At 42.4% G+C, this 21,148-nt stretch overlaps 1 long non-coding RNA gene across 1 annotated transcript; it reads left to right on the top strand.

The window, feature by feature from the left end:
- The first annotated feature begins 13,558 nt into the window (after positions 1–13,558).
- Positions 13,559–20,685, top strand: LOC107053438. Its single transcript, XR_005860395.1, has 3 exons — positions 13,559–15,085; positions 15,416–15,472; positions 19,814–20,685. It is a non-coding gene; the product is annotated as an uncharacterized LOC107053438 (long non-coding RNA).
- The last annotated feature ends 463 nt before the right edge of the window (positions 20,686–21,148 follow it).

Here is a 21,148-nt window from a genome sequence, read left to right as displayed (position 1 = left end):
CTTGGATAGTTGTGCAATTTTATTGCTCAGAAATATCCTCCGGACTTTTTCCTGGTGAAATTAAGGAATTTTCACTGAATGCAATTGCATAGAATGGATCTAGACCTAAACCATCCCTTCTCAGTTCTCCTTTCGTGATTTTTTTCATTGAATTAATGGTATTGCAGCAATCCATTAGAGAATTTGTTCCTGCTCTGGAGGGGGATTGGACTAGATGACCTTTTGAGGTCCATCCCAATCCCTGATATTCTGTGATTCTGTGCAATTTAACTACTTTTATTTTTAATATTTTTGACTAAACTCTTTCAACTGAGCTGCCAGCTTTTCAAAAGCAGAAAGTCTGGTAAAACATGCTTCAGCTTTGATGAAAAATTTGTCAGGAGCTGTCCTTCAGATCCATAAAATTTAAGATCAGAAGAAAGCTGAAAGACAGATCAAGCTTTTATAAGTAGGCAGCCAAGTCAGTCATACATAAAACCACTATTTTGAGTCTCTTGATTAGTTCCATGGACACCTCTCTTTGTTTTATTCCCAAGTCTCTCATGGCTTAAAAACTTCTCTTTCTCCTCACTGAGCACAAAACCAGACCGGGACCCTAAGAAATGTCACAGATAGGAAAACCCAGTTCCCTCTCACCTTTAACTACGTGTCTTCAGCACGTTGTACACTCACAGAGGGGGCTGCTAAATCCAGCATTTCCACATTTCACTGTGAGGATGCTCCTCCTGTGCTCCACCAAAAAGAAATCAGATCAAAACCTGGCTCTGATTTACAATTCATTTGGGGTTTCCCAGTCATTATTCATTTTGACAGCATAACACAACACTGATAGAAGCAAAAAATGATGCGACTGCAATTTCCATATAAGGTCCAGTGTATCACAAACTTTGCCATGAAACATACAATTTTCTAAAACCTACCACATGCAGAATGTGCTTTGACAAACTACAGATCATGGGAGGGACATGAAGGCATTGCCACAATACTCATGAAATGCAATCATTGAAAAATCTCTATCTTTTACAAGTGATCGAAGGCAAATATTTTGCATATTGGAACTGGACTGACACAACTCCAGATCTTACGTTTCTGCTTAAGAAAATCAAAGCACATTATTTGAAAGGAGAAGTTAAAATATTTCTCACACAGCTTTACTTGGAAATTAACAGAGCCTTGGAAACTTTAAAGACATGGCCAAAAACATGGCTGCATTCAACTAGGTCCATGCTGAACTTTAAGAAAAGCTTACCCTGATTGCTTAAAGCTCTGTGAGCAGTAGAAAATTATCAGAGCTACCATCGTATCACACTAAATCAAAAAATGGTGTGGGACTGCATGGCTTGAGCTTTACTTTACGCTTTGGCTTTCTCTCCTTAAACGTCTGCTTTCTTAAATCGCATTTTGATAGCTACAAAATCCTGAACTCACAATAAACACTCACTGATCTGACTGATCTTGGAAGTTTCTATATTCCCGTCTGAACTTTACATCAGATGCTTTGTGGCCAGACACAAGTTGGGCATTCAGCAAACTGTATTATGTTTTGTACAAATTTTTCAGTCTACTAACAGGTTATCCTGCTTACTTTTAAAGTCTCTTTGCACATATAAAGAAGGGGAGCTAGGGCAAAGAAGGAAAGAAAAGAGCCCATTTGAAAAAATTACACTGCTAGATTACAAGAGTTGAAAGCTGGTATGTAACTTTGCTCCGGGTGATCAAACTGCTAATCAGGAATGCTGTCGGGAACAGAATGGAATTCCAAATAAATTAGCCATGTCCAAGAAGCCAATACAACACAGGATTAAGGCTCACAAAGAAAACAAATTTATTCAGCCTACTTTATCGGAATTCTTAATAACGTGTACTAGTTTTTCTCATCGCAGTCCGAGTTCTTCCAGTGGAACAGTGTGAAGAAGGAAAAATGAGTCACACTTCATAAATCATCTCCTAGTTCTACAGACACCTAAAAATGTTCTATAGAGAAAGACACACAATACTATTATATATTAATTCATATGCACGTCGAAGTTACAGTAGAAATGGGCATTTTTTGTTTCCTCAAATTTATTTCCAAAGCACTTGATCAAAGAAAAGGCACTGCACAATTCTGTGAAAACATTAAAAGCTGAAGAAAAATGTTAGAACAGCATTGATCTTCACACCAAGATTATCTTTTTGTAGCGTATAAATCACTGAATTAAATAACCAACGATTAAAATAAACTCCCCTCCAAACGACCATGTCAAGACCGACATTTATTACTAAGTAAGAAAGAAAATTTCTAACGTTCACATATACTGCGACTGAGGCACTGTCTGCAACTCCAATGCGTATTCTATTTTTGCCTCTGACAGCATCCCAGGAAAACTTTTCAGAACAGTTTACGCCAAAATCACAGGAACATTAACACACGTGCTTAAATTTTTGCATTTTCTTGAATTAGGATTTTAATCTCTATCAGGCTGTTTTTCCACATCCATGAAACAGACATGATTGTACAGTCAACTGAAGTTAGAACTAGTCCTCCTGAAGTATTTTTATTTTGAAAAAAAATACTTAAAAGGACATGAAGTACTACAAGTACTTCCCAAAAAGTACTTTGAGATGAACTCAGGCAACTATAGAAAAGTTGCCCTGCGAGGGAGACATTATACACTATACTTATTCACTGAAAAATAAGAGGTTGGATATAGCAGTGCTAGCATTTGTATAACTTTGCCACGTTACCTTGAGAATCCATGTACGAGCATGCATGCATTTTTTTACAATAGAAGCTACCAAGCAAACTGTAAGCTGAGAGCAGGTGTTAAGGATTCGCATGTCCCGTAGTTCCCAGGTACAGCATTGCCCTGCTTTCCAGATGACCAATTGGCACCAGCAACTCAGTATACATGGTTAACCTGTAAGACATCTTTTAAAGACTTTTTCTCCCAGATAATGGAGTCTCCCCATGAGACGCCATTTGTGTCCCTTTCCCAAAATAAATTGTCATCTACTCACAGAATCATCAAGTTTGGAAAAGACCACTAAGGCCATCTAGTCTGACTATTCCCCTACCCAGTATCTTATTCAAGAGCAAAAGCAAATATTTCTACCAACCATGACTTAAGATTTTATGTCAGGTGCATTTTTCCTCTCTATAAGAAGATATTTGCACAACCACAGAAAGAAAAGCATTTATCTCTAATCCATCATCTCTGGAAGTGCTTCACCAGAGAGTGAGGGTCAACCTATGCAAGTTTCTGGTGCATCATTGAGACCTGTGACTGGACGGGATCTGTTTACAGCCCAGACACTCTGTCAGGGGTACATAAATATCTATTTGCTCTGAGTGAAATGTTTTAGGGGAAATACAAAATATTTTCTCAGAAAAATAAACCAAAACAGCATCAAATACAACCAAAGCTTTTCATAAAGCCCAAGGAAAAGCGTGGATTGTAATTTTCAGAAGAGTCTCTTCAAACAGGAAACAGACTTTTATTATTAACCACTGAAAGAAATGTTTTGATTCAGAGGACAGCAGAAAAGATATTTTCCCAGCTTAAATAATTTCCCGGTTTTGGTACAAATTCACAAATGGCTGCAAACGGTTTGAGGCCACAATTGCAGCAAATGAACCAGTGGTCTAAAAAACGTTTCCCTGCTCTACCTTGGTCTGGCAGACAGCGCCATACATACTCCGTATTAATGAGCCATTCATGTGCTCTAGCTAAGCACACGTGCGGGTGCTTGCAGAATTGGGGTGGATTTCTACACTTCCAGAATACAGACGCTGGATTTCTGACTGAAGAAAGGAGGATGATAGCTGGCAACGCGCAGCGCTGCTCCGCTTGCCCTCGCATGGCTGGTCGTAGGCCAACGAGACGCCCTCCAACTTAGCATATTAACTATTTGGCTTTATGAAATAATGTAATAAATTATGCTTTGATCGGCAAGTGCACTCCTCTTCTAGCCTACAAACCCTACGCTCAAATTACATGAGATATTTTTCTTTTGAAAAGCTCAAAATAAAGCAAGTAGGTGAAAGGTAACTGTATCACTTTACAGGCACAAGCTACCCTCTGATTACAACTAATTAAGATATTCAGCAGCCTTAAAACAATACCTTTTTTTAATCAATGAACCCAGACAGCATTCACAGCTTTTTGCGATGACAAATGCCCTTTGAAAGAGTTAATAGGCAAAGGTTTGTACTGGCAATGAATAGGGCTACCTTTAATTGATCCAAGAGCCTTAGAGAGCCGTCTTATAGTGATGTATTTGGGTTGCAAATAGGCCAAAATAAGCATAAAGAAAATCTGTAAGACCATGAGACCTTTCATTTTTCATCGCGGGGAGGGAAGGGAGGGTGAAGCACTGGGGAAAATGAGAGAACTATGATGGGGTTATCTTTGTGCTTCAGCACTTAAAATAGATAAAACGAGAGAAATTTTGAGGAAAAGGACAGGAAGTGATCAGGCCATAATTCTGAGGATAAATGTCAGGATGCATGAAAACATACAAAACAAGGATTCTTCAGGAAAAAAATCAAAAAAATAAAAAAAAGAGGAGATGACCTAATGCTATAAAGAAACATTGATTGAAGAAATACCCCGAGGGAGGAAGATGTTCCATCAGCTTTCACAAACACTGCATGGCCCTGCATTCCCTCCAAACATCTTAAGCGAGGGGAAAAAATGCCTGGGGAAGAGGCAGTCACATGGATCCATTTATAACCTTCCCCCTCCTTCTTTGTTCATCTTTTACATGCTTTTAAGATGTACAGGAAACTTGCACACAAGCGGCAGCTCACAAAATTAAACAAGATGGGTTAATAGCAAACATTCTCCCGACTTGCCAAACGAGAAACAAAAATTCATTTTTATAGGCAAGATAAAGTCCACTTAGTCTTTTTTTTTTTTTTTCTTTACAGGCCTGATGATGCATTAACGTTACCTAATAATTATGAAGAGACTCGTCTGTCCATATTTAAACCAGCCTTTCATTATAAGCCCAATTTTGGCAGAAGCCCTTCCTCATTTAGAAAAAGCTAAACCAATTTCCCTGAACTTCCACAGGTGCAAACTTTATGCCAAGGTAGAATATTTCTGGAAAGTCTGAGGCAAATCAGACAAGGAAATTCCTAGACTAAAAGGCTTTTTTAAAATGGAATTACAGAGTAAGCATATTATCAGCAAATTCGGAAAAAAAATTCAAGAAGAATGTTGCTGAGGTCTGAAATTTTCTTAAGTCAAATACTGTAGGAGCTGGAAAAGTGTTGACGTTGCTCCTTAAAAACTGAATAACTGAGCAATAAAATATGTTGCTCCTGCATGCATATTCAAATGTGGATTCACATTAGGAAAGGCAAGTCCTTTTTCAGTTTGGACCAGGGAATTGGAAAAACTGTTCTTAGACTCTGCTCATCCTACAGCCGCAAACAAGTCCTCTTCCAGCTACAGCCAAACAGAAAAACATATCAAGTCTACAGCTGCATCCTTCAGCAGAACCTCACTTCGGGGCAAAAACATCACTAGACACACAGGAGAACAGCCATACATGGACACTGCCAACAAGCAAAGGAAAGGATGTTCTTGAGGAGCGCTTCAAAATCAATTGCTTTTTCTACAGAGGACATAGAATGGGTTTTCCTCCCCCAGGCATGGTGAAGAGCCACTGTTTTATAAAATAGAAGACATCACATCACAAAATAGCTATGTCCAGTAGCAAAATAAATCAGAGAAAGGGAAAGAATTATCTAAGATGTTTGCCTAGGGCTTGTCAAGATGCTGTGTTCTCTACCTGCTGTCCCACCAAACTGACTCTGATCACAAGAGAACTTTCAGCTGTGAAGTTTCCCCCAGCAAACAGCTCAACATGCCATACTATTCAACATTATACTTCAACTGCTTTCCTTGTAGACAGCCTATAGAAAAAAAGGCTAATGTTCAGAAGCTGCTTATGAACATTCAATTTCACTGAAGGACACACTGAGAAAGCAAAGGGTTTCTGAGACAAATACCAGGAAGACTGGAGATATTCTTCTCAATTAAGTCTAGAATGTGTTTATAGGTCTAGTTACAATAGCAGCAGAACATCCCATCTGGAGATGTACGTAGGAGTTATTTAAGTAGGGCACACCAACAGGACAAGAACATCATGGCCAGAAACTGAATATGACTGCAGATGGCAACAAACACACAGGAGGACAGACACACACCAAGGCTGTCAGACCCAAATTCTGAGCTCGGTGACTAAGCTGTGCCACACATTACTTGCATTTTACTTGACATACCTGCTTAATACTGTTTAACTGCAATGCTCCTCTGCATGTCCAATTGACTGTAATTGTCAGCAAATTTATTCCAAATTAAATTTATTGTATTTTTATTATATACGTAATTTATATTTTAAATTATATTTTTTTTAAATAATCCTATGTTGATGAATTTTTTCTTGATCAAACAAGTCCACCTTCCACTATACTGATGAGGAACTGAAGAGAAGAAAGTCTGAGTAGAAATGAACCCGGATTTTCCAACCAGCATCTAAAATTAACAGCAACAACAGATTTTTTAAAGCCAATTCAAGATTTACTCTTAAAGAAGTATATTTGGCTAATCTTCATCCCTGCATGCACCCACACACCTGGAAGGACCAAAACAGAAGGACTTAAAAGCAGGGGAAGCTGAAGCAGGAGGAGAAATGGATTTTCCAGTGGTGGAAACAGACTTAGGTTAAGAGACAAGATTAAGAAACAGTAGTTCTGGCCCTCAGACCAGTGTTTGTGCAAATGCTTCCCAGGCTCCTGACAAACACAAATAACCCCCGCTGTCCTGAATAATTTGTTTTTAAAAGTAATCTTGAGCACGTTCTACTTGAAAGCTAGCTGAATCTCTTTGCAAAACTTGTTGTTTAACTGAGCTTTAATTACACTCTGTGTCATCTCAGGTCCCATGCCCAAGCACAGCACAGAGGAAAACAGAACCCACAGCATTTTGCCAGAGGAGGCAGGAGGAGCTGTCATGCTGTAGCAGAAGCAGCAATGGACACAGATACAGTTGTGCTTTCAGATCCTCAGCAACCCCACACTGGCACAAACCTCATCCTAAAAGCTGTACAGATCCCCCTCCGCTCAGCTGGGATACCAATAAAGTAAACTTTAATCCCTTTTCTAAAAACCTGCTTCACAATTCAGCGTCTTTGATGTAAATCTTTTAAAAGACCGAGATGGCATCAGCTGAGGGACAAGATGGAGGGCAATGTGTTTCCGTCCATGGGGGAACCATTAAGAGGAAGGTTAATAGCCCTGGGCATGCGGTCAAATTAAAGCCTGTGCCAGTTTCCCCAGGGCTTCCCTTGCCACCACCAGCTCCCCCAGGCTGGGCACTCACCCTGCTCTTCCTACCAAAGGCAGCTCTTAAACAGAAGCACAACAGGCTGCTGGAAAGATAATCACGTAATTAACTTATAAGGATACAATATGAAACAGGCGGAGGGAGGGAGCCTTTGGGTATCTTTGCATTTGGAGAGAGATAAACTTGCGGTACGTGCAGCTTAGAAGATGGGGAAGGAGCAGGAATTCAACCTTCCCCACATGTGGATCACAGCACCGAGCCTAAACGAGGCTGGAGTTAGCATTCAGAGCACACGGCACAGCAGAGTATGGGAAAGGGATGGAGCAGCCCAAAGAGCTGGCGCCACGAACTGACGAGCAGAGCGCAAGTGATAAAGATTTACTGCGAGAGAGGAGGAAACAGTCCGCTGGCCCGATTAGAGCTGTGAATACCGAGTTGTTCAGGGAGGATTTTGCAGCTGACTGATCACAGGCTGTCGGAGCAGGCCTCGGACAACAGCTGCAAGGCTTGCTGGGCTGCAGAAACAAAGGGCGCCTAGCACGGTGCAAAGAAAGAGTTGACAGGTTGTTGTTAGCAGTGGCAAATGTGTGAGGTATGTCACTGTGTGCGAGACGGGGTGGGGTGGGTCGGTGGGGAAGGAGGAGAGCGCGGAGCAGAGGCAGCGCTCAGAACAGGGGGGGCACAGCAGAGGGAGCGAGGACGCGGGCTTGGTCAAAGCGCTCTCCTAAAAGCAGGCCGGTGTTTGTGAGGAGGACAATCACAAGGTCTGTTTACTGCTGCCAAGATGAATTAGCCCATCGTCTCATTTATAGGACGAAGCTGGCGGCACAGACTATAAGGTGCACGGCATTAAAGGGACTAATTAGACAATTCCGGCAAATCTGAATTAAGACCCTTTCTTTCTTTGAAAGCTGGAAAGCATTTCTCAGGACTCCGCTCAGATGACAGAGGTTTTGTTGAGCTTTTCCATTCTCTTCTCTCTCACAAGAGTCCACTGTAAATTCTGCTCAGAGCTCCGCGAACAGTTGTTAGGAAGCTGCTGGCATTTACATCGCATTTGAAAAGGTCCAAAGCAAAATCCCGGATCCTGCAGGAATCCAGCTCCCAGCCCAAGGACAAACCCTGCAGCTGGTCCCCCTCCTGTTGCAGAGGCGGAACCAGAAGCCGCCTGCAAACATACCTGAGCTGCGGGCCCGCAGCTGAGCTCTCGCTCACACATAAAACAACACAGATTTTTCCAAAGCTGGCTTTGGAAAACACCCACCTCCCCCCTCCAACACGGCGTCTGCAGCCAAATGCTTTTCCCAAGCAACTGCGCTCGCTAGAGCCATGGTTCACTAAGCTCGTGAGTGCTGGGTAGGAATGTATCAATGAAACTGCAGATGATCAAAGGCAGAAGCTGCAGAAGAGAACTCACTTTCAGCTCCGTGTTTGGCAAGTTTAGGATTCGGTTCTCAAGATCTGGCAACGTTTTGCTGCGATTGTGACAAAAACAAAATGCTACAAACACCTCTGAAGCAACGGCGCACGCTGTTTGCACACAACCACTATATTACAGTGGTCACTATTAAAATGTTTTACAAGACGGTAACGTTACCATGGCATTCACTGGATACTAAGAGAAGGGACTACCACGAAAGTCACAGAAATGCTAAGCACTGCGAGCTGCAAATTTCAGACGTTTCATAGTAATGAGCAGTGCTCTATAAAACACAGACTTCTGCCTTACTACCCAGGTATCTATCGCCAACCAACAAATAAGAGACACTGAGAGATTGCAGTGCCCCGTATAGCATCCAACCAATTATACAAACAAACCCTATTTTGATTTTTCTCTTCTAAATGGTCTCCGGGTCCCAGTTACCCCCGTCCCAATGGGCAGCACTTGATACGCTGTAAAAGGAATTCAGAACAAGAGGCATTTCAAGGCTTCCAACACACAGCTCCATTCTCTCCCCAAATATCAAAAATACCAGTGTGCAGAAGACTCCATCTAGGGGCAGAAATGTGACCCAAAATTTCCTGAGCCTCCACTTTGACATGTGTTAACCTCATTCTACCGGGACTGAGCGCATGAGAAATAATCAGACGTTTCGCAGAGCTTCCAAATAGTTCTTCCTCAGTATGGGCCCATCGATTTCTACTTTCTATTATTTTAAATGCAAGGCTTCCAGCCTGAGTTTCCGCTGAGCAGTGATGAAGAACACAGGCGCTGCTTTTATACGTCTACGAGCAACCGGGTTATACTTTAAACTACAAATATTATCTTAGGAACAATTTATAACCCATTGTATCCACACGCTTAAATTTTTTAGCTGAATAAGGGTGGCCGGAGAGCTCAACTGCAAAGAATAACGAAACGCCTGAAGGACTATTTAGGTAGCTACATTTTTGGATGTCATTGGGCTTCTGCTGAAGTCAAAGCGAGGCCTGAACTTGATTTCAGGGGGGAGCAGAAACAGCTCTGTAGCACAGACGTACCTTTAATGAGAAATTCCGTGGCTGGATAATTCAATGTAATTAGTTTTTGACATTAGCACATAGGCTTTGCCCAGCAAAGGCATTTAGGAATAAGGTATGCAATAGAAAAGCAACAGATTTGCAGGCTGGGAAGAAAACAAAAAGTACTGTAATGTCCATTAGCAGCTTTTTTTCCCCCTCTTCAGCAAAAAAAAAAAAACTTACAGCAAGTACATCAAACCCTTCCCTCTAATGATATGTTTTCTTTACAGGAATTACTTTCAGCTGACGAGCCTGTGCTAATTTTCCTTAGTAAGCAATGGGTTACAGCTTGTCCATAACATCACAGCTTCCCCTGTGCTGTGCCTTGCTCTTTGTCTCTCTGCAGAGCGGCTGCTTGTGAGGCTGGGGGAACGCTTCTGAAAGCAATCACGTCGCTTCCTACGCTCGCTCTCCTAAACACCTACGTCTGGTCACCTTTATTCTTCCTGTGCAGGCCCTCGGCTGCGAGCTTCAGACTGCGTGAACGCAAAGGTTCGAATTTTCTAGACACCGCTTTAATTTTTCAAATAGCAATCCAATTACCGAGCAAATTGGCACATGTGCTTAGTTACATAGCGACTTGGCACTGCCCCCGCTCTCTCTGGCAGTGATGAATGTGTTCCCCCTCAGCCCTCCTCGTCTATCTGCTGCAGCCTGCGAGCCAACACCAGTGACCACATAAGGAGAGTGCCTGGCAGCTGCAGGCCCGAGGAGCCAAGAGGCGGATTGTGCCGTGCAGCAGCAGGATCTGGGGCTGTGACTGGCTTCCTAGCTGGGCTTTTGTGAGACCTTTTCCATGGCCTCGAGGTTGGCTCTAATGAAGCTTGTAGAAATGCCCGCAGGGAGCTGGTAGAGAAGTGAGTTAAGTGAAAGGTTTAATTTAGTTTCTAAAGTGAAGTGAATGTATATTGCCCTTCTTTTTCCACCCTGCAATTATACTCCTGCCACATTTATGAGAAAATACAGTATTCAGTCAACAATAGGAGTGCATTCCTGGGTATGTCTGCGCTGCGCATTGGGGCAAAGATCCCCAAGCCAGCGTCAATTACCGTAGCAGCAGAACCAGCAGCAATATAGCAGCGTTCGCTCCATGTGACACCCGAGCTAATTAACTACGTATGGCAGTAACAGAGCTTCGCTGTTTCTGGCACTAAAGCTGGTATCCCTGTGTGGTAACCCACTCACTGCAGACGTGCCAGCTCACCCGGAGGTAAGCCCAATCAGGTATCGCCTCGTGCTGCAGAGGTACACTCAGTAATGCTGCAGGAACCAGCAGAAGCAAGCTGACCCCTTGACAACATGCAAGGGGTGAGGCTACAGCTGTGGTTACAGCAAACCTGGACTCTTCCTCTTCCATCCCATTCACATCCTCTTATTACTCACAACATAATGGTTACAGAACAGCTTTAAGTAACGTGTTAAGCATCTTGAGCAGCATCTGTAACATGTGGTGCTTGCTAAATTTCTCTTTTCCTCCTCCAGGGGCAGAAAGCTAGACAAAGATATTTTGAAGTGCTTTTCAAACTCGCATTTGGGTCTTAGCCCTCAAATGAACTCCTTTGGACTGTTCAGAAAGCCATTTTCAACTTTTTTCAATGCAGCAGATAAGAACTCTCTCACAACAGGATGTTTTTCTCCCATTCAGGTTTTTTATGAAGTCCAAAAATTAACTTATCTAAAATAAATGACTACAAATAACAAAGCCGTCTGCAGCACAAACAGGCTTTGGTGAAGGTAAAAAAAAAAAAACAAGAACAAAAAACAACAATAACCAACCTACCATTACTCATTCAGCAACTTTCTGGTGCAGATGGCAGATCGTGAAATGTCCAAGCAGACTCTGAACTGTGCACACTAGAATAGTTTGCTGGAATTGCTTGCTTGGACTTTACTTATCGATGCGGTTGTTTGTTAGTTTGTTACTGATGGGAGTTTTTCTTTTGCCTTTCTTTTTGTTTTTAATAAAACCTAAAATACAGAGGTACCCAATGAGATCCATGAACTGTGACTATCGCAGTATATTCAATTAACTTTTCATTGTTCAATATCTAGGAGATTTAGCATTTGGGCTGCCTTTGCTGATATTCTTCTCATCTGCAGTCTGCAAGTAGACAGGAAGCATAAAATCCTTCATTGTCCTAGAACAGCAAAGCTGAGTTGTTACAACAGGAACTGCTATAAGCATCTGAGGACTTTTGCTTCCAACCTGACAACCCAGTTCTCAAGATTGGCTTTTCACAAGGCAGCAAATGCAATGGTGAATTGTAACGTACACCTCTCAGACTGCCCGACATTAATGACACACAAAGCTGCAGTGCAATATGGACTGTGTGACACCTGCGTGTGCCAGTTCCCCGCTGGCTCTTCCACGTGGGTCAAATGAGAAATCCTGTTCAACAAAACACTGAGTTCTGCGCAGGCTGTACAGGAATTGTGTTTAAGATGCACTGATTTACAGCAGCGGGAACCTTTACGGACAACCTCACTACAACTACTCAATCTACCAGTCCAGGCTATAGGTCCATCAGAGTTTAATGAACAGCCCCTAGCGACTGCAGAGGCTCACAGCCTCCTTCAGAAAACCAAGACATTTTGATTAGGGAACCTCACACTACATTCTAGAGATCCCTGGGAGCCCAAGGACTGATTCTAAGGCACCAGAAAAGGTGAAATACATGCAGCATCAGCAAGATTCAGAGGCCTGTACCTCTGCATTTCAGTGACATCCATACGGACATGCAGCCCTATTCCTCAATACCCTCTCCAGGAGCAGGAAACTGAGGTGGAAACTAGACTCATGCTCCAGGCTGCCGGCCTGTAGGGCACAAGGAAGAGTTAGTTTCCAGAAAGGCACATAAGCATGCACTTAGCATTAGGCATGTGAATGCCCCAAATGCATAAAAGCTCACATGCCAAAGTTAGTAACATTGCTGTAGCCAAGCCATGCTGAGAGTTAAGCATGCACTTAAGAGCTTTGCTGGACGGCGGCCATTTACAGATGTACAATCAGTGCAGAGACATGTAGGCAGAGACTTCCTTTAATGGGTCCGCTGAATTCTCTTCCTGAAGATACATATTTGGTTATTTTGTTTAACATACTTATAAACCCAAATACTCATCTCCTGATTACATCTCAGGCACTGGGACGTATCGCTTTGCCTGGAGTCCTCTGCTTACCACACTTCTTAAAACCAAGGGCCAGATAAACAATTCCAAATCAAATGCAAAAAGCAGCTGGCCTCTGACAACACAGAGCTCTGCTAATTCCTGTCCTCCTCTCGCTTTGTCCTTCGTTTGTTAGCTGCGGAGATGCTGATAGATGCTTGTCTGCATGTAACAGTAATTACTAACAGCAGCTTGACAAATAAGAGAAAGTAGAAGAAAAACAATGGGAAAGGCATTAAGGGCACTGAGTTGCTCTTTCTAGGGTGGGCATCAGACATATGCTCACTACTCTGGTCATAGTGCAATCAAAGCAGTCCTATACCACTGCCAAAAAAACTGCAACAGGTGCCAAAAGATTACAGCATTGGTTAAATCCACTGCTAAAGGCACCAGCTCAGGGACTGGTCTAAATCCCAGAAGCCAATGAACATCTTTCCCCAGATGTCAGTTGTTTTCAAACAGTGTTCCTCTTACTCATTTCCAGTGTGATGCCAGGAGGGGGGCTGGGGGGGGGGGGGGGGACGACTGCAAAACAGACTCCAGTGCCAGGAGGCAATCCTCTGATTTCACCACAGCATGTCTGGAGAGATGCCAGAGCCACGCACAGCCTCCCAAGCACACTTGCAAGGTAATTAATATTTTATATTCACAACAATAATTTATCTTCACTTGGCAGGAACTACGAGGACAGCTTCAGGTTCCACTCTCCCCAGTATGTTACAATGACGACCCCACGCTGGGAACAGCCACACGGCCCAGAGGTGCCAAGCTGGCACGGATATCTCACTCAGCATTCAGCATCTAAGCCCTTGGCAAGCCCCATGGCAGTTGTGCTTGGCTGCTCTTGGATCTGTCATGTGGTCAGGCTGCTGATAGCAGTAGGGTGCTGCGTCCTCTGGGCACCATTTCACTTTAACACCTGTCTGATTCAGAGGAATGCGCGCACATGGAGAGCAAGATCCCCACACAAATCCTCCCAGAGACCCAGAGCACATGCTCCATTTGTTACTGGAAGGGGTCGTTTCCTCAGACCCACAAGTGTTTTTTCTTCCTCTCTTCCCCTTCATATATCTGTATACAACCCTTAGAGGGTCCGACATCCTGCCGTGCATTCCACATGTGTTGGACGTTTGCTTTGTGAACCAGGAATACAACACACAGCCTTTTTGTACATAATGAAATCTCATATTTTACTGGGCTCGCATAAAGCCATTTCTTTGTGAATAAGACTTTATTTATTTGTGACATTTTAACGACCTACAAATGTTTGCTATAGATGAAAGGAAATGATTATTTCCAGGTCACCTTGCAGTAATACTTTTTGATGGGCACCATAATTCCAATTAAATTGAGCACTAAGGGGGGGGGGGAATCCAACATTTTAAAGCGCTCCCTGCAAAGTAACTCCAAAATCACAACAGGTTAGGCCTACGCAGCCCTCCAAGGAAGCCTGGGAGCCCCACGGCCAAGGCGCAGTTGGCTCACAGCGCAGCATGCTGACAACTCCCAGCACCTCACTCCATTTGTGCCTGCCCAGCAGCACCGTGGCCAGCCTCACGTTTGTGCTAACAGTGGCCTGCTCTGATTCATCCAGGACATTCTGACACTTCGCACACGGTTATCGTTGGATCAGACACTCTCTAAAGACTGTGAAATAAATGCAGTTCTTGGGTTGCTAAGTTCACGGTCACTAAATAACTGCTGTCGCTCACTCAGGCAGGAACACTGTCACATTGCTCTTGCAATTGTTGTTTAGCATCAAGCAATGGCCCACAGACAACAGCCAAGGCCTGGCTGTTCCAGGCAGAGTACTAACAGAGCACAGCACCTGCCCACCGCACGTAGCTCTGCACTCAGTAGAACTCCTACGTGCGGCCACCCTAGCCATGCGCCTTTCAAATGCACACACCTACAGTGTTCTGAGATCCTCAAATAAAAAGTAATAGAAGCTCAAACATGACTTCACAATTGGAAGGTCACTGGGGCTGCCTATGTACAAGATAGTTTGAAAGGTACTTGAAGAGAAGATGGGATGAAGAGCTTACAAAAATAACTCTCCTCCTACCTTACTCTAGCATCAGGTAAGCAGCTTGTTTTGTTTCAAGGAATCTTGGCCTTTTCTTTCCTTCTCAAACATGCTCTCTTCAGAGGACGTGGGTAGCACACGGGATGGACACTGAGACCATAACAAATTTCAGATCCAGTATCTTGAAGACTTCCCTGGCCACAAGCCAAACCTTTCTAGAATGGAAATAGCTTTCCAGTAAAGCAGTTCTGGTAACAAATTCAGTGTTTAACGCTTGAGGTAATAACAATTTTAAGTTAGGATGTTTTCTTCAGTTTTATATAAAAGTGCTGTTTTAGATTATCTGTATTCGCATTAATTTCCATCTCTATTTCTCTGTGACCAGGGCTGTCAATTTCACTGTGATTAAAGCACCTGGCTTTTGGAGAAAGGGAGATGAAAAGTAAGTTCCAAATAAACATATAAAACTCTCTAGTAACATTCCAGGAATAGTTTTTCTGTAAGTACACGGCATGTTCAGAACACATGATTTTGTACTACAAAGATTTTGTTGGCTTCACTGCTCAGTGTGGTCATTTCAGATTCATGCCAGCTAAACCTACTGGACTGTATCGTCATTTATTTTCTGTCTCCATATAGAAATGCACTCTTTCCAAATGCAAGTTTACAATTCCTGCATAATTCTCAAGGTGAATACACATTACGTTACCTTCCTTTGCAACTGATAACCTCAGAATGGGGCACTGTACATTACCCCTGGCAACTGAAGAGCAAACAAGCGTAGACCTCAGAAGTGCCTGGAAAGAAACCGGAGCTGGGGAGGAGGGTTCCCTCCAGCAGGTTCCTCGTGCCTCCCCCCTGCAGCATCCCAACACTGAGCACCAGGCTCGTTCAGCTGGACTGAGCCCTCAGATGAACACAGCACACTGTATGGCTTATTTACAGGTTACACGGAAGACCAAGGAATGAAGAGAATGGTATGTCAAAAAAAAAAAAATCAGGAAAGCCCTCCAGTTTCAGTTACATAAGTGTAAACCTTCTACACGAATAGAGCTTGCCAGATGTTTCCTTATCATCATACACTTCCCCTTATTAACATTGCTGAACAAATATAACCTACCAAATCAAATCCTGACCATTTCCCCTTTTTAAACTGAATGAATTTTCTCAGTTTATGCCCTCATATCAGTACTTTTTAAAACAAGTGATCGTGCCTAGACACAAGGGTGAAATGCTGTTTTAAAGGGCTGCTGACTCCAGACAATTTATATGCTAATTTCAGAAATGATTCCTCCTACATTAAATAAGGAGCTAAGGAATGTTCCAAAGGTCTAGACAGACCATACCATTAACAGATTGGGTAAATCAACGCTAATACTGCCCGCAGCGCATTACACCGTGTGAACTTTCTCCACTGCACACACTTTACTGATCTTAGATCCACGTGGTTCCTCAGCTGACTGGCCAAAATATAAACTACACCGGCTCCCTAAAGCCTCCCTCTGCCCATCTTGACCTTGGACTTGCCTTTAATATTAAACTCGAGGAAGAAATTGAATGGTTGCACTTTTTTTTTCTTATTCAGGGTACATTTATAAATGGTTTATAAAGGGTTAATAAATGATTAATAGATTATGAAAGTGTTGAGAAAGTATGGGCAGCTAAGAACGATAAGGACAGCTGTCAAACACCTAGTAACATATAATCAGCTACTTAGGGCAGTAAAATGCAGACCCACCTGTTCTAGTTCAAAACCCACCGGCGTAAAGACTAAGTATGGCAAATAATCAAAATATCTTCAGATTCGTTTGAGCACTGACAAACCTTCCAGCATTTATTAGCAGGGTCCTGAGGTTATTATTGCTGTAAAGGACAAGTAAAATTTGGCTCCAAATTTAGACTTTGTACAAACAAGCTGTTATAATGCCTTAGAATAACAGGAAGATTTCCAGCTTTTATTTTACTCCCAATAAAACTGATCTTTAAACAAATTCTTATATGGCCTATGTAATCCTAACAATGCAGAACTGAAAAATGAACTCAAAATGAAACAAGAGTCGCTAAATCAAAAGATCATAAAATACCAAGATCAATCAAATTGGGATTTTCTGATTCCTTCTGGGTTTTATACCTTAGCTGACTAGCTAGACTGCTTAAACAAGGTATTAACGCAAGATGTGAGGCTGAGGCTACGTGCTTGACTGTTACAGGAAGATCTCACCAGTGATTAAATCTGAGTCTCGGAAATGAATTCCTATCAGCACCCAGAGCCATTTGCAGCATCCTGTGCATAATCACGGCGTAACAAGTTCTCACAGCCATCTCTAACTAGTAAACTAAGGGACTAAATGTTATGAGGTATCTTCATTTCACAAAAATACGATTACTTCCCCCCCCCAGCAGAAGATCCTCACGTAGACTTTGTTTTAATTTTTCCCCCACTTAACCCCAAGGATTAGGAGTTGCATGCATTTACTATAATCTCACAATACCTTTCTTAGCAGAAAATGCAGCTCTAAAGACACTAAGAGTTGAGTATCAAGTCAAAAGAACACTGGGCATGTGTCCCTTCTTGTTGATTTCAATAGCTGAGCTTTCACTGAACGCCAAGTAATCAGATTAGGTCCAGCAGAGGGCCACAAAGATGATAAAGGGCCTGAAGCATCTCCCAGATGAGGAAAGGCTGAGTAACCTGGGTCTGTTCAGCCTGGGGAAACTGAAAACTGAGGGAGGGATCTAATTAATGTTTATAAATACCTGATGGGAGGTGGGAGGCAAATGGATGAGGCTAGACTCTTCTCAGTGGTACACAGCAATAGGACAAAGAGTAATGGCCTAAAACTTGAACACAGGAAGTTCCTTACTAACATACAGAATAATTTCTTTACGGTTAAGGGTGATGGAGCACTGGAACAGGTTGCCCAGAGAGGTTGTGGAGTCTCCTTCTATGGAGAAATTCAAAATCCATCTGGATTCCTACCTGTGTGGTCAGCTGTAAGGGACCCACTTTGGCAGAGGGTTTGGACTTAGGATCTCTTACGGTTCCTTCCAAACCCTTCAATTCTGTGATTCTGAGCAAGCTCATTTCCCTATCACACATGCAACACCTGAACAGTGCACCGCTACTTCATTATAACATAGGAACCATCTCTCAGCAAACTACAACCTGTTTTGCAGAACAGCCTTTCATAAGACAGTTAAAGCAGGTCCCCAGGACCTAAAACAGCTCACACATCACACGCAGCCAAAAACATACTTTGCTATACATCAGACAACTCAAGTGACTCCTGGTGATGATCAATGATGGCGAATTGGCAGGTGGGCTACTGGAAAAATTCCAGACTTCACCTTGCAGCTACAGCAGCGAGGATGATATGCGAACGTGATTTTTGGCAGGGAAATCTACGTTGTTTCACTGATGTGGGTAAAACGCTTAACGTTCAAACATTTCCTTAAGGTAAGATTGCAGTGAAACAGTAGAGGTAGCTTTATTAATGAAAATTTGCTTTCCTGGTTAAATTAAGAGAAAAAACACTCCAGAGTCATCTCCAATCTTCAGAGAAAAATCCAGCATTTCAATCCACCACAGAGCATTTTAGAAGGGACAGCTACTGTAGAAGAGGCCCTTGTGTGCTTTAGTTTTAGAAAGCCAAGCGAGTTCCCAACTTAGCTGTTTTTTCCCCCCCATCAAGGGCTGAAGAGACTAATCAAAGCTTTGAGAAAGTCAGACTATAGCAATTTTAAGATACTGTAAACATGAACACTTACATCCAAACTTAACTTCTGAATAGTGAATCTTGACCAGGACATGATGAGTCTGTGAAGACAGAGACAATAAATACGGCTTCTCTCTGGGAGGGTATCCCTAAAACTCAAGTTGTTGCTGAACTCAATGACATACAAAATACTAAGCTAGCTTGATAATCTTTGTGTCAGTGTACGACCATAAAGCATTCCACTGTCTTACACCATGTCAGGGCACTCCCTCAAACTATAAGATGTTCCTCCATTGACCATGCTGGAGTCTTGCAATAGCTACCACTGGGGCAGCCTCTCAGCTTGCACGCAAGCACCAAAGAGGTACCATACGCTGCAGAAAACCAGTTTCCAGAAAGCATGCTTCTCAGACACCCTTCCATGGCTTTCCCAGGGCAAAAATAACAACCTAGTACAACAATCAGAATGTTGCTAAATATCCATGCAGGTACGCTCACCAAGCAACTACTAGCAAAGCGCACATGAACAGAAATCTGCTATTAACATGCATGTTCATACACACATAGTTATTCAAACACACCATACACCTCTCATTGGAAAGTTAACTGCCCAGAGATAGCTCAGTGCCTTTCCCTTCTAGCTTCCCCTAGAAGATACTACATCTCAAAAAATAAAATATTCATCTTACTGTTAGTATACTATTTCTCACACCGTCTTCTTAAATTACAGATTCTTTGGGACAACACAGCTTGGCTCTTAAGCACCCTCCCAGTCACTACCATAAAAAGTAGAGAATATCTAGGGCAAAAGCAGTTTCTTCTTAAGTACTTTCCAAAGTGATATTAGCCAATATTTATCCATCTTTACAAAAGAAACTCCTGGAAAGCACATAACAAACATGCAAAATGCGACGGAATCTAAGCTGCTAATTCTTTTGACAGAACAGTCATTTCAAACAGAGCTTATAACGCAAAATGCAATCGCACTTTATTCTAGGCACCTCAGACATAATAAGGCATGGTGGTGAGTTTGTTTTTGTTCAAGTCTTGCTCATTTATCTTTTCAGGGTACTTAGCAGTGATTTATTCCTGCTCACAGTCACTCCTTCTCTACACTGAGCCGCCTGGATACAATTAGGAAAACATTCCATTGGCAAAAGTGGCCTAGAAGATCACATTTGGTTACAGAAGAACCCAAAAGACTCAAGACAACACTCTGAAAACCATCAAAATGGTCTCTGAGCATGTTCATCTAAATATTAGTAACTGAAAATTTTATAGCAACGTTTTACTTAATTTTCTTAACAGCAAAGCACTTGGAAAATATGAAAAGTTTGGTTCTAGGTATGTTGCCAATCTGCTTATAGGGTCAAAAAAACCACAGTGACATTCTCTGCTATTTTCATAATACATCACATGTCTGACCAAAGGCCACCAAAACCAGTGGAAATCTTTCAGACTCTTCAGTGGACTTAGGATCAAGAAATACTTTCATTTTCCTGCAGAACAGCTCAAAAGCAACTTAACCACAAATTCTGCAGAGCAGTGAATGAATTTCTACCACTTAAGAACGGAGGAACTCAGATTCCCAGTCTTCTATTTAGGAAAAATGTGTTGGGTTATTGCAGGAACTAGCCCATTCCAAGATGCCAAAACGATCTGTTTTCTTTCCCATGAAGCTCAAGTTTCCACCTTTGGCTACGTTCTCTAAACATGAAGTCCTGCTTTTAACCCAACTCAGTAGGGTATGCTACAAGGAGAGTGGAAGCACTTTCCTGAGCGTGCACTGAGCTCTCAGCCAAGGCTGCTGTAGAAAGACGCATCGGTTTCAGATCGAGACTGACCACTACAATCACCTTATCTAACCATCTCCCTCATGCAGACCAGGCAGAGATAAATAGCTCAAAACTGCACATTACAGAATGACATCCACTCAGCAGCTCTGAAATAAAACAATAATGTTTCAAAATGCTTGGAAAGTGACATCTGAAGTTTTTGTCATGAACATTACTAAGCCATGGAGAGGGCGTGCCTCCCAGCTTAGTATGGCATGCAGCATATGTCATGCACTCAGACAGCACAGAGTATTTTACATCTATGGTTAATCCTGGCAGGAACATTTTCTTTCAGGAGGGAAGTTTAAGCAGCGTATCCATGAATCTAAACTAAATGAAGTAGGTGGTAAATCCTTCAGCCCTCTGCTGGTGAATTTATGGAGAGGAAACGGACAAAATGATGGAAACATTATTTTATGAATAATACATAATCATTAATTTCCTTTTATAGAAGACCACATGAAATTCCAAAGGTCTGCGGTACACTGGAAAAGAGGCATAAAAACCCGATTTGTCATTGGCCCATCTCAAGAACCTAATTTACCACTAACTGAGGGTAATGCGTCT

Source organism: Gallus gallus, chromosome 5 (genome assembly GCF_016699485.2).
Source record: "Gallus gallus isolate bGalGal1 chromosome 5, bGalGal1.mat.broiler.GRCg7b, whole genome shotgun sequence".
NCBI classification, from domain to species: Eukaryota; Metazoa; Chordata; class Aves; order Galliformes; family Phasianidae; genus Gallus; species Gallus gallus.
Note: the sequence above shows the minus strand (reverse complement) of the source record. Positions and strands in the feature narration are given on the sequence as shown.